General features: G+C 51.6%; 1 non-coding gene and 1 pseudogene across 1 annotated transcript; one reads left to right on the top strand and one right to left on the bottom strand.

The window, feature by feature from the left end:
• Positions 1-5339: 5339 nt before the first annotated feature.
• Positions 5340-7013, bottom strand: LOC120648379 (annotated as a pseudogene).
• Positions 7014-12930: 5917 nt separating this feature from the next.
• Positions 12931-13002, top strand: TRNAQ-CUG. The gene has a single exon. It is a non-coding gene; the product is annotated as a tRNA-Gln (tRNA).
• The last annotated feature ends 467 nt before the right edge of the window (positions 13003-13469 follow it).

Below are 13469 nucleotides of genomic sequence, written 5' to 3'. Positions count from 1 at the left end.
TGCAGAGAGAGATACGGACAGAGAGAGACCTAGCAAAGAGAGAGGAAGGCCAAATGAAATCAGCCTGTGTCCCAAATAATCGTGGAGAGGTCGTCGGAGTTCAGAGATGTCTAGGCGGGCGTGGCAGCAGCAGATTGCCGGGGGAGGCGGGGAGGGGGGGGGACTTATCTCTTCGAGGTTCGGAGCTCGTCATTAGGCGGCCGGCGGCTTGGCCTTGGCGGCGAAGCAGGCGGCGGCGCACTTGCAGGAGCGATAGAGGCTGAGCATGGGCAGGCACTTGGCGAGGGCGTCGCCCAGCCGCGGCGACCGCCGCTGGTCCCGGCACACCCTCCAGTCCTCCTCCCCAGGCACCCCGCGCGGTCCGATGGAGGGTGGATCCATCGCGGCGGCGGTGGTGTACGGCGGCGGCGAGAGTGAGCGCCAACCCTAGGGTATGCGAAATGGGGAACGGAAATACGAAATGAGAGAGGCAGAGGAAAAGGAGGATTGGCGTGCGGGATCGTGGGTCCTCAAGCTGGGTGCGTGGACAGTTGATGAAGCCGGCTGTGCGGATGCACTATCGTACGGTCGGTCATATTAGAGTCATTAACTAAAAATAATGTTATACTAGAAAAAAAAATAACTACTCTTCGATCACCACATGTCCATATCCAAAGCAAATGTAGCGCGTTGTGTCCATCCAGATGAAGCGTTATATTTTTTTTTGATGGGTCACGGGGTGGGGGGGGAGAATCCCCACCTGAATTTCATTGATGGGCTTTTGGGCAAGCCAAAATGCTACAACATTTGAGATTCAGCAATTTTACAACAACCCAAGACAACATAACACCTAAATCAGGGAGGATAACTTGTACAGATCAAGAGAAAACCAGGATACCAGCTAGAGAGACGGCCACTGAGCATCGATTGGAGCCACCACCGAAACAGCATACTCGTCGGATACACCGCAACCATTGCACCTCCACACCACCTCTCGTAGCTACGCCGCTCCATTGTCACCCTCCATCTGAGGGTCAGGCCAATGGAGAGGTGTTGGCGCTCCTTAAGTACCCCTTTTATCTCTTGTTTATCCTTGATAATGGCATGAATTTAATATCAAAATCACTAACCGTCCTAACCCCGGCCTAATTATTGGTCATTTTCACACTTGCACATATATTTTGGAGGAACTTCATTTTTGCAGGTTTTTGGCCTATTTTGGAGCATGAAATGACGAGGCCCGTGATCGAGCGCTAACACAGAGAAAGACGAAGGCCAAAGCCCAAAGGGAGGACCAAAGCCCATGTTGATTCGAAGCCCATTCACGCACATCCATCCTCCATGAGAGCCCAAAGGACCGAGCCCACGAAGATGAGATCAAGATACTTCGGGATTAAGCAAAGCAAATGAAGATTTAAGGAAGGATTCCCTATCCTATCCTTTCCTCGAAGATATCTCCAAGATAACGACGTCCAAAGGGGTGCAATCGTGAAGGACAGAAACTCTAAAAGATGCGAGGAGTCTACACGCCAAAGATGAGACCGAGGCGAGCCCGAAAAGGGGTAGGCCGGCGGTCTAGGCCCATGGGGCCGGCCGGCCCAGCCCGTTTTCGAGTCGGTTTGGCCTCCCCTTCGACCGGTGGCTTCCTCGGCTTATAAATAGCTCCCACCTTATTCAACTCGGGGCATCCATCCACCCAGAACTCGACGAAAACCTAGGGCAAAGACCGGAGGGAGACGACGGCCGCCGCAAGTCCTCGACGTTGCCTAGGAGATGGCTTAGGCCGCCCCTAGCCGCCATGGCCTCCCTGTGTGGTTGTGCCAAGGCGGAGTTCCGGAGCCATGCCATCAAGGCATATGTACATTGAATGGTGATGTTAATCTAATCTTGTCTCTACTCTGATCCACTTCGATGCATGCTTTCTCGTTCATATGATAGCTAGCATATGTTCTTAGTAGGAATAGATCTAATCGTGGTGATTAGTCTTTGTCTTGCGGATTCATCATTGTGGTGCATGAGAAGCCGGTCGTATTATCCTCGTGTGGTGACAGCATGCGGGAGGGAAAAGGCCGGATGAACGTGTAATGTTGAGTAGGATGACTCTTTATCATGGTACGAGTTAGATTAGGTTATCGCTTTGGCCGGAGTTGCAACTAGAAGATAATAGGCTTAGTCACCCCTTTGGTTATGCTCTGGTTGTGTCTTTGTTCATGGATGAGATCAACCTATACACATCACTCACATCTTATATAGGTTTACTCTTTATATGCAATTCATGCTTCATGTTAGGATAGATCCGTTAGATTAGATGGAAAACCCTAGGTCGTTCATTGCCGATCCGTGGATTGATAAACCTTGGATGGAATACTCTAAGGGAAAAGCTACACACGATCCGTGCGCTTGCGGTACGTAATTGAGGGCTCTAAGGAGCGTCAACAACCTTTCTAGCGCCGTTGCCGGCTTCATGGAGGAGCAATCAGCTATGGCACTGGGTTGGAGGAAAAATCGACACCGCCTCCAAGAAGGGGAGTGGCACCCGTAGGTGTCACCGACGTCAACAAGACCAGCGCAATGCCGGCCATAGGATTTCCTTGGCGGTTTCCTGTGTCCACCGTCACCGTCAGACCTGCAGGTAGGGGAGCGCTGCGACAAAGCCTCCAACGAGGAATGCGGCACTACAAATGTCGCCATTGCCGGCCGGCACGAAGCCAGGCAGAGATTTCTCCCGGTGCTCCCACAACCACGGGCCTAGTAGGTGAGCTCAACACTGTCAGCACAGAGGGCGCAGAAGCTCGAGGGGATCTGGTCGCTGGCGACCCGCCGAGCCGGCTCCATTGACGGAGCTGAGCGGGGTGACCGAGCAAATCGGAGCCACAAGAGCCCCGCGCCTGCACCCCCTTCCCCCACCCACCACGCCGATGGTGACCGACGGCGATCCGCCGGCCCGGCTCCACCGGTGGAGCAGAGTGGGGCGGCCGGGCAGACACCAGACCCGCCGGAGCCCTGCCCCGCACCCACCCGGGCACCGGCACTGGGGGCGCAAGATCCGGCCGAGGAGGAGCCGGATCTGCCCGCCATGGCGACCTTGAGCTTGTGGGAGGGCAACTCATGGAGGAGGCACCGCCGTCCTTGGATCCGACCGAGGAGGGGCCGGATCCGCCCGCCGGCGACCCGCAGACCCGCTCCACGCGTGGAGCGTCCAGCCATGGCGACCTTAAGCTTGGGGGAGGGCCAGCTCGGGGAGGGAGGGGGAGGGGGTGAGTGGATGGAGGCCTCGCCGCCACCGTCCCTGCGCCCGCGCAGACTTCCGACGGCGGCGAGGTGGATGGACGGGACGGGGAGCTCCTCTAGAGAAGTGGCGGCGGTCCGCCCGAGCCTCCCCTGGGGGAGACGCGAGCGCGCGCCGGGGGGTGCGGGGGGGGGGGGGATCTCCGTCTAGTCTCCTATTTCATGAAGCGTTATATTGAGCATTCCTCTGTGCTGTTCTTGTAGCGTTATCTTGATGAATTACTGCTGGTGGAATGCGTGTGAATCTCTGCTTATAATCAAACAAAGAGATAATTTATCGGTAGGGCTCCACGGGACAAACAAGCTCATACAGCAAATCACCACTACTTGAAGCACTACCGGATTCGGCGCTTCGAACTACACACACGGCGAAGGGTTTCCCGTAGGGCAGATTGAAGGTATTTACAATATCAAAGTCAGAAAAAGAAAGAACAAAATTGATGTATGGTTCAATCACCCTTTATTTAATAATAACCAACATATATATACAAACTTTTGACATCTATGGCCTAACTATCGAAATCATTTTTCGCTAGTGGGATCCATGATCCAAGAGGGCGGGTATGGAAAACATTGTTCTATGAATTCTTCATTAGATAGGAATCCATCATACCCTGTTGGGTACAAGTTACCCAGATCTTGAACCTTTATGCTATTATTAATAAAATGGTATGCCAATCCCCTCCTTGACCGTTCACCCAAGAAGATAATCTCTTTGTATGGGTGAAATCCTAGGATATTGATGTATCCACAGTACGACTGGCCCTCGTCTTCATCACTCTTAGTGTAGGATTCAAGTTTCTCCTCTTCTGAGTCCCATTCAAACATTTCTTCTACCGGTACTTCTCTGTCATCATCTTCCTTATAACTCCACCTCATCGCTCTATTATAGTGAAAGGTAATGTCGCGTAAGGTCCATGGCCCACGAACTTCCTGTTGCTCATCAATGTCGTGGCTCAATAACCATCCAGTGAGATCAGCTTCATGCTTCAACACCCACGCCATCGGGCAACATGATTCATCAAGGAACCATATTTTAAACTCGCATCGTCCACAGACTAATGCAAAATAAACCCCGTTTTCTGACTTTCCAAGATGAAGTCCTAGATTGTCCCCTTGAAAATGGATCGGAGGTTTCACCACTTGCATCTTATTATCTGACAGGGATATTCTGAAGATCAAATTTTTGATAAGAAAATAATGGTTAGTAGACCGCCGAATCGGTAATCTTGCTATGGAGAAAAAAAATCCAAATTATAAAGTGCGTTGGTTAATAAGGACAGAGAATTTACCTCATAACGAAATCAGTTAGACAGTGTACGTAGAGTGCTTGTCGCCAGTAGACTGCATTGCGATACTCAGAGCAGTCCCAATCCAGACTCTATCATGGAGTCTAAGTATATTTATAGTCCTTTATTTATAGTTTTTTTCCTGATGTGGCACCCTAATTATTGAAGAGAGAAGGAAAAAAATAAGACTTGGTTTCTAGATAAGACCTCGAGTCTACGCGTCCTTCAATGCCCAAGAAACCAGGAAGACTACCATTGTGGAGGGGACGTGGAGTCCATGAATTTTGTGATGGAAGAAAAACAATAAATAGTTTTATGTATAGAAACTACTATTACACACTTTGCATTGGGAAGTATAGTTTCTTGTGATAGAATCTTTGAGACTTAAGACTCTACGAGTGGAGTCTGCATTGGGACTGCCCTCAGGCCAATCTAATCTCATGTCAGCAATGGTCCCTGCAGCTTCCCCCTCTCTAATGAGGGTGTGTTTAGATCATTTTGCATTTTGCGTTTTTGCGTTTTTGTCAAGAAATCTTCAATATTTGAAGTATAACATGTAGACTAATCACAAAACTAATTACAGATCTCGTCTGTAAACTACGAGACGAATCTAACTAGCCTAATTAATCCATCATCAGAGCATGTTTGCTGTAGCATTACTGTAGCAATTTAATGTCTAATCACGTCCTAATTAGGCTCATTAGATCCGTCTTACGATTTACAGTCTATTTTTATAATGTGATTTATTTTTTGACTACATTTAGTATACCATACAAACGATTTATAAAATTTTTGCGTTTTGTCTTTATGGCATCTAAACACGGCCTGAATGACCTCTCTTCCCACCACCCCGTCTTGGAAGAAAAGACATGAAGAACACATGGCGATGGTGACTATTCAGATTGCTCTACCATGGGATCGTATCCAGCACAAGAATCTGGAGAGAAGCCCTCGGAATGCTCCACGATGGGATCGTGTTCAGGCCAAGAACCTGGAGAGAAATCCTCGGATTGCTCTTGCTCCACCATGGGGTTGTGTGCAGCCCAAGAATCTGGAGAGAAATCCTCGGATTGCTCTACCATGGGATCTCTCTTGCAACGGAAACGTGGGAGTACGAACACCTCGTAGTGCGGGGAGATCGTGGGATCATAGGCAAGGTGCCTGACATCGAAGGAATCCGCGTCCAGAAGCGAGGGCGGGCTCGGGGGCAGCTGAGCGCACCATCCCGTGGCGGGGTTGGCTACCAAGTGCGCGCCCATCAGGAGGAGGCCGTTGCAATGGTCCCTGACGACGGCGGACGGCGGCGAACGATACCCGGCGTCGCTGGCGAGGCTGGCGTCCTCGTCGCGCTTGACGAAGACGGAGGAGCCCGTCGAGGGGCGGGAGAAGTGCTCCGTGGCGGACAGGCCGTGGAACGGTGGAAGTTGACGAGGACGCCGGCCAGCGAGCGCGGGAGGAGCTCCGGGCGCAGCAGGCGGTGGGCGTCGACGACGGCGCGCCACGCCTTGCAGACGCGCCTGGACGTGGCCAGGCCGCGCGGCGCCAGGCGGCGGAGGACGCCCGCGAGCACGTCCTCCGGCAGCAGCGCCGGCAGGTCGTCCCTCGCCATGGCTTTCCTGCTTCTGCTTCTTCCTGGCAGTAATCGCTCAGCTCGCGTTGGGTTGGGGACACGGGCGCACGGCGATCTGCTGATCAGCCGAGGCGACGCGACGCGACGCGACGCAACGCCTCGATCTGCGGCTAGCCCCGAATTTGCGACCTCGCTCTGCTCCGCGACTCGCGAGGCGGAACAATGGAAGGTCCTCTGAATTTAGCGATGATTACTTACCATGAACGAATCAGAAGCGGCCGCGCGGAGTCGTGGGTAATAGTCGGGTGACGAGGAGTTCGTTGGAGTTCGAATCTAAAAGCGCCTACCCTGTCCGACTCGGCTTCATCATTCCATCTGATTCCCTTTCGCTTAAATCTTGACCACTTCCCGGTGGCGGGGTCGACCACGGCGTCGTCGAGCAGGAGCAGGCCGTTGCAGTGGTCGAAGCTGCCGCCGTACGGTAATCTGTCGTCGTACGGCCCGCGCCCGCCGGCCGGCCCGGCAAGTGGCCGAGCCCGACGGGGATCTCGGGGCTGTCGTCGTCGGCCGGGAGACGGCCGGCGAGGCCGCGGCGCGGGAGGTGGCGGAGCACCTCGGCGAGCGCGTCGGCCGGCAGCAGCCGCGTCAGGTCCTCCTCCTGCTGTTCCGTCTCCTCTTCGCGATCTCCCCCTCCTTGCTCGCTAGCTGATGTTTCCATTGGCGATCGATCTCGGGTGGGAGTGGATGCACGACGCACGCCGGCCAGGTAAGGCTGCCCGTTCACGTTTCTCGGTACAGCGGCGCAAGTTTGTTTCGGCGGCATAAATTTTTAGAGAAGATGAAATCGAGTCGGACACGATCTAGAGATAAAAAAAAGTCGCACTGGACTTTTCTATATTGTTTCTTTCACACAAAAAAACCTAAGGAAAGCGATAGCCTTTTTCTATATATATATATATATACACCTCTCCGATACCGAAAATATTGCCACGTCTTAAATTTCGAAACAAAGTATCAAAAGCGTTAGCTGGAAGAAAAAATATATAATAACAGGATAACAAAGTATCAAAAGCGTTAGCTTGAAGAAAAAACAAAACTAAACGCGAAACAGACGCTCTATCCACTGAGCTACAGGCGCGTTGTGTGAGAAAAAAATATATCTTACAAATTGTTTTTAACGGGATAAGCATGTCTCCACCACACCTACTTGGGAAGGATAAGGTGGGCACATCTGGTCTCTTGCTGCCATTGGTGGCGGAGTTTGTGGGAGTGTCTCCATGCTATGAGCATGGCTCGAATGAATGGCTTTGAACGGATTGTGTCGACAATGGCATTGCAACAAATTCAACCTAGATCTTTTTAGCTTGAGGATGAGATTTAAAGTGACGAGGTAGGCCAATTCGAAGCGGTGATTACCGATTCGAGGAAATGGGCAAATGCAATGGCGGACCCAGGGAATAAGCAGAGCCTAAGCCAATGTCATGCAAGCTTCGCTAAGCGCAATCCATCCTCACTACAACAGGCCACAAGTACGTATGCATTAGCGGTGACAACATCTCCACAGGCCAGCAGGTGTGGAGCTTCATCCATCGGAGCCCCGGCCATGACCCATGGTCGCTGGGCCCTAGGTCCGCCCCTGGGCAAATGATTTTGGGGTGGGTCACGTTGAGGAATGATTATGGATGGTCGATACATCGTGCGTCTTGTAGTTGCAACATCTTACGGGCACAGTAACATATGTTATATACAGTCCTCCCCCTCCACCACCACCTACCCCTGTCTCCTCCCCTGAGCACCCTTCTCCCGTGAAGGAGCGCCTGCCCGCGCGTGGCCGCCGCATGCCAAGCCGCAGCGCTCTGCCGCGCCGCGAGCCCAGTTCACGCTTGGCCGCTAAGGAAAAGCCTACCTTCATCACCATGGCAGCAAAGGCAACTCAACTCAAGACACTCAAGAACACACTGTCCTGTTCCCGTGACCTGCAAGATCAAGTTGCCAAGCACGGGCTCCTGCGCAAGAAGAAGAAACCCCTGGGCGGCACTGATCTCCGCAAGTTCGCCGCAGCCGCAGGCATTGGGCCGGCGGCGTCTGCGCAGCTGGACCTGGTGCTACAATCCAAGGAATGAAGCCTGATCTCTCGCCATGGACGCGGACTGCTTTGCCACATTTTGTTAGCAGTAGCGCCAACGTCAGTCTCCTTGGTGTTTTAGTTCTAGCTGTGTCACTCGTGTTGTTGTTAACTGATCTCGGTCTTGTTCGTGTCGTCGTTGTCCTAGCTCTTGGGGGAGTCTTCGTGCTCGCCCCTTCTCCCTGGGTTAATGTTAGCTTCGCCACACTGTGCCTTGGATGGAAGGTGCACTGTGTGGTGATTTGCTCTAGCTCGGTGCTTGTCCTATTGGAATGAATCAAAACGGTCGTGTGTTTCACTTGCTCTCCTGGAATGTGTGTGGGCTTGGGGATTCTTTAAAATGCGACATTGTTAAGGATGCGTTAACCTCTGCACACCCCACAATCATCTGCTTGCAAGAGACCAAGCTCTCTTCCACCACAAACCAGAAAGCTCGCTCCTTTTTACCGCCCAACTTTAGAGATTTCCAGTGTGTTGATGCCGGTGGCTCCAGAGGTGGCATACTAACTGCGTGGGATGCACGCTCCCTCTCCCTTGAGGGCTTCATTACCCGCAAGCACACATTAACGACGATCCTCTCCTCTACCGTCACTAACATTCTCTTCTCTGTCACGAATGTTTATGCCCCCTCTGACCACCGGGACTCGGTTCCCTTTCTTGAGGACTTAACTGAGCTTGCGCCACTTGTGTCTGGCCCTTGGCTTCTCGCTGGGGACTTTAATCTTATACGCTCTCAGGACGACAAAAACAATGATCGCTTTGATGCCTCTCTTGCTGCGCTTTTCAACGATACTATCCACACTCTCCAGCTCATGGAGCTCCCTCTTCTCGATCGGATGTTTACTTGGTCTAACAAACGTGACACCCCAACGCTCGCCCGTCTAGATCGTGTTCTCCTTAACGCCATTATGAGCACTACCTTCCCCAACACTACTCTTACCTCTCTCACACGCCCCACCTCTGACCACACCCCTCTAGTTGTCACCATCTCCACCACGGTTCCAAAACCAAATATTTTCCGCTTCGAGAACTCGTGGCTCATACACAATGATTTCCTCCCTTCCATCCTCCCGGCCTGGTGTGCTGCTCCTGGTACAACGGACGCGGCAGGTGATCTTGCGAGTTCGTTGAAGGCGTCGAGAGGTGCAGCAAAGGTATGGTCCAGGGTAAGGCGGGCACCCCCTTTTCTCACACAAAACTGCAAATTCATTATCGTTTTTTTCGACTTGCAAGAAGAAACTCGTGTTCTGTCCGCAAGTGAACTTTTCTTGAGGCAAGCTTGTACTGATCGACTGCATGTGGCAATTCGTGAGAGGGCAGCGTACTGGAAGCAAAGAGGAAAATTCAGGGCAATACGGGAGGCTGATGCAAACATAGACTTCCATCATGCTCACGCCACTGCTCGACTCCGGAGGAACCAATTCAAAACTCTGGTCATTGATGGCACTGAGGTCACAACGCACAATGCTAAAGCAGATGCCCTCACCGCATATTTCTCCTCCATCCTCGGCACCTCTACTGCAACAACCTGGGGCTTTGACATGAACATCATCTACAACAGCTCCCCTGTGGTGGACCTTGCACACCTGGTTGCACCCTTCACCTGCCTGGAAGCTAAACATGCAATCCAGCAGATGAACCGGAACAGTGCGCCAGGCCCTGATGGATTTGGTCCCGGTTTCTATGCTGCTGCCTGGGACACTGTTGCCCCAAAGGTCATGAATTTTGTTCACGCCTTTGCTGAAGGCCGGGTGGACCTCGACCGTGTCAACCGTGCATACATTGTGCTGCTGCCCAAGAAACCAGGAGCTGTGACACCCGGGGACTACAGGCCGATCTGCCTGCAAAATTGCTCCTTGAAGATCATAGCAAAAATGCTCACTACCAGGCTGCAACAAGAAATCCCAAAACTCATTGATCTTGACCAGACCGGCTTCATCAAAGGGAGGTCCATCTCTGAGAACTTCATATATGCCATGGAACTCGTGCAATGCTGTCACAAGAGGAAACTGCCCACTCTTGTCCTCAAGCTTGACTTTGCAAAGGCTTTCGACTCGGTGAACTGGGACAGTCTGCTCCACATCTTGGCTAGCCGAGGCTTCCCCATGTTATGGTGCTCCTGGATCTAGCACATCCTCAGCACTTCCAAGTAGGGCTGGAAAAAAAGCTCGCGGCTCGCGAGCCGGCTTGGGCTCGGAGCGGCTCGCGAGCCTGGAACGAGCCGAGCCGAGCCTCTTTTCTCGGCTCGCTAAAATACCGAGCCGAGCCGAGCCAGCTCGCTCTGGCTCGCGAGCCGGCTCGCGAGCTGAGCCACCTATGGACCACTTGTCAATTTTCATGTAATTTAAAATGTTTTCTCTTCATTTTACCTCGTTGTGGCTATGGTACTGTTAAAATCTTGATATGGTACTGTTAAAATCTTTTTGTGGTACTGTTAAAATCTTGATGTGGTTGCACTCTTGTATGTGATCTGTGAATCTGTGAACTGTGATGCAAATATGCAATAACTAGCAGTGGCTTGCGAGCCGGCTCGCGAGCCGATAATGAGCCGAGTCGAGCCTCTTTCAACGGCTCGTGAAATTACCGAGCCGAGCCAAGCTCGCCTCGCTGGATGACCGAGCCGCGGTGAGCCGAGCCGAGCCTGGCTAGGCTCGGCTCGTTTCCAGCCCTACTTCCAAGTCTGCCGTCCTCCTCAATGGCTGTCCAGGACGCTGGTTCACCTGCAAGCAAGGGTTACGGCAAGGCGATCCACTTTCACCTTACCTGTTCCTACTAGTTGCTGACGTTCTCCAGCAACTGATCCACACTGATGGAGGAGTTCGCCACCCTGCCATGGACAACGCCAGTTGCCCGGTCTTACAGTATGCAGATGACACACTGATTGTACTTAAGGCGGCTTCGGGAGATGTCATCAGGCTGAAAAATTTGCTCGATCAGTTTGCCACAGCAACAGGCCTCAGGATAAACTTTCACAAGAGTACGGTTGTCCCAATGAATGTGGACGCTGCTGATCTGCCTGGCCTCCTCGACATCCTCGGCTGCCGCCAAGATAGTTTCCCTTAGACGTATCTCGGTATGCCGCTATCCAATGTCAAGCTCAACTTGAGCGCTTTCACCCCACTGATCGCTCGAGTGGACAAATAACTCAGTGGTTGGGAGGCGTCCTTGTTGAACGCCATGGGCCGCACAGTCCTGGTGAATGCCATCTTGGACAGCTCACTAATTTATATCCTCTCTGCCATGATGCTACCACAAGGCACAATTGAGGAGCTGGACAAACGCCGCCGCGCCTTCCTCTGGTCTGAGTCGTCAACAAGTGGTGCTCAGTGTCTGGTAGCATGGGAGCGAGCCTGCCTCCCAAAGGAACATGGTGGCCTCGGCGTCAAGGACTTGAAAACCTTTAACCAATGCCTCCTGCTCAAGCTTTTGCATCGGCTACACCACCCAGGTGACTCAGCATGGGCAAAGTGGGTGAAAAATCAGATTACAGTTGCCTCGCTTGCTGGTAACATTGAAGGTGCACACTGGGACAGTTTGAAAGAATTGCTGCCAGCATACAGGGCCATCACAACAACACAAGTTGGAAATGGCATTTCCACATCCTTTTGGTTTGACAATTGGCTGCAGGCTGGGCAGCTTGCTCAGACCTTCTCAGCGCTACACAGCCATGCCACCTGTGCAATTGCCTCGGTCGCAGATGTCCTAGCTCAACCCATACGAGCCCACTTTGTTACGCGCCTATCGCGTGCTGCTGCTGCGGAACTAGCAGCGCTTGAGGAGCTGCTCGATGATGTACACCTCTCGGCCGATCCGGACAATCGTCTCTGCCCTCTAGCTGCCAAGGATAACATTCTCAGAGCTGGTCCTGTCTACGCCACAGCGATGCATGCCCGTGCTGACGCTGACTACCCCTTCTACAAGTTCATCTGGATCAACCACGCACCACCCAGAGTTTGTTTTTTTGCCTGGCTGCTCGTCCAAGGGAAGATCCAGTGCAAGACCAATCTGCTGCTCAAAAACATTGTCGACGATGCAGAATGTGAGCTATGCCACATGGATGTTGAGTCCACTGACCACCTGATTCTCCACTGCCCTACTGCCACACAATTCTGGACGGTCCTGGGGATCACTATCCCCCCTACTGCTTCGGTCTCCTGTATGTGGGAGCTGCCACGGCCAGATCACATCCCGGCGCCTTCCTACCACACCTTCCTGTTGCTGTGTGCCTGGCAGCTGTGGAAGCACCGACACGACGTCGTCTTCAGAAACATGGAACCATCCCTCCTCCGACTGATGCTTGCCTGCAAGGAGGACGCACACCTGTGGCGTTGCCGTCTACCACATGCCCTCCAAGGAATCACAAAAGGCCTGGTGTCAAGTTTTTTGTTTAAATATGTAGTCCCTCACCTCTCCCCGAAAAACTTTGTAATCCTGCTGAAACTATGGTTTTTATGAGCTCCCAAAAGCTCCTTGAAATATAACATGGTGGGGATCCTCTCCCCCCGTTTCCATCAAAAAATATACAGTCCTATAAAGCTATAAAGCTTGATAAATAATGCTTTTCTTCACTGAACGGAGCGCATAACTATTATTTATCTTATAAAGCCTAAAATAATATTCTTCTTGTACTGGACGCACAACAGGTATTTTAAATAAAATAATATAATTAAACCATCAACGGTCCCATGGTCTAGTGGTCAGGACATTGGACTCTGAATCCAGTAACCCGAGTTCAAATCTCGGTGGGACCTATTTTTTTGGTTCATTTCACATATTTTCTTTCAAACTATTTTTCCAGCTCCCATTTCACTTCTTCTGTACAGAAGATGGGCCCTTTTTTGATTCATTTCACATTTTTTCGGTTCATTTCACATATTTTCTTTCAAACTATTTTTCCAGCTCCCATTTCACTTCTTCTCTGTACAGAAGATGGGCCCTTTTTTTGTTTCATTTCACATGTTTTCTTTCAAAACCATTATTCCAGTTCTCATTTCACTTATTCTGTACAAAAGATATGAGTTTATAATAACCATCCATTCCCATTACCTTCACGGCATTAGTGTTTCTCCTCTCTACAATCAAGGATATATTAAGAAAAGGCAAACATATCCCAACGCCAGCATCGGTAATTTTGGAATGCCCAACCTATGCCGAGTCCTTTTTGCAATGTTCTGCATTTGAAGTGTGAAAATCTTCTGTCAATAGTTAAGCAATATCT

Source organism: Panicum virgatum, chromosome 9K, assembly GCF_016808335.1.
Source record: "Panicum virgatum strain AP13 chromosome 9K, P.virgatum_v5, whole genome shotgun sequence".
Classification (NCBI taxonomy): Eukaryota; Viridiplantae; Streptophyta; class Magnoliopsida; order Poales; family Poaceae; genus Panicum; species Panicum virgatum.
This window is presented reverse-complemented; position numbering and strand designations above follow the sequence as displayed.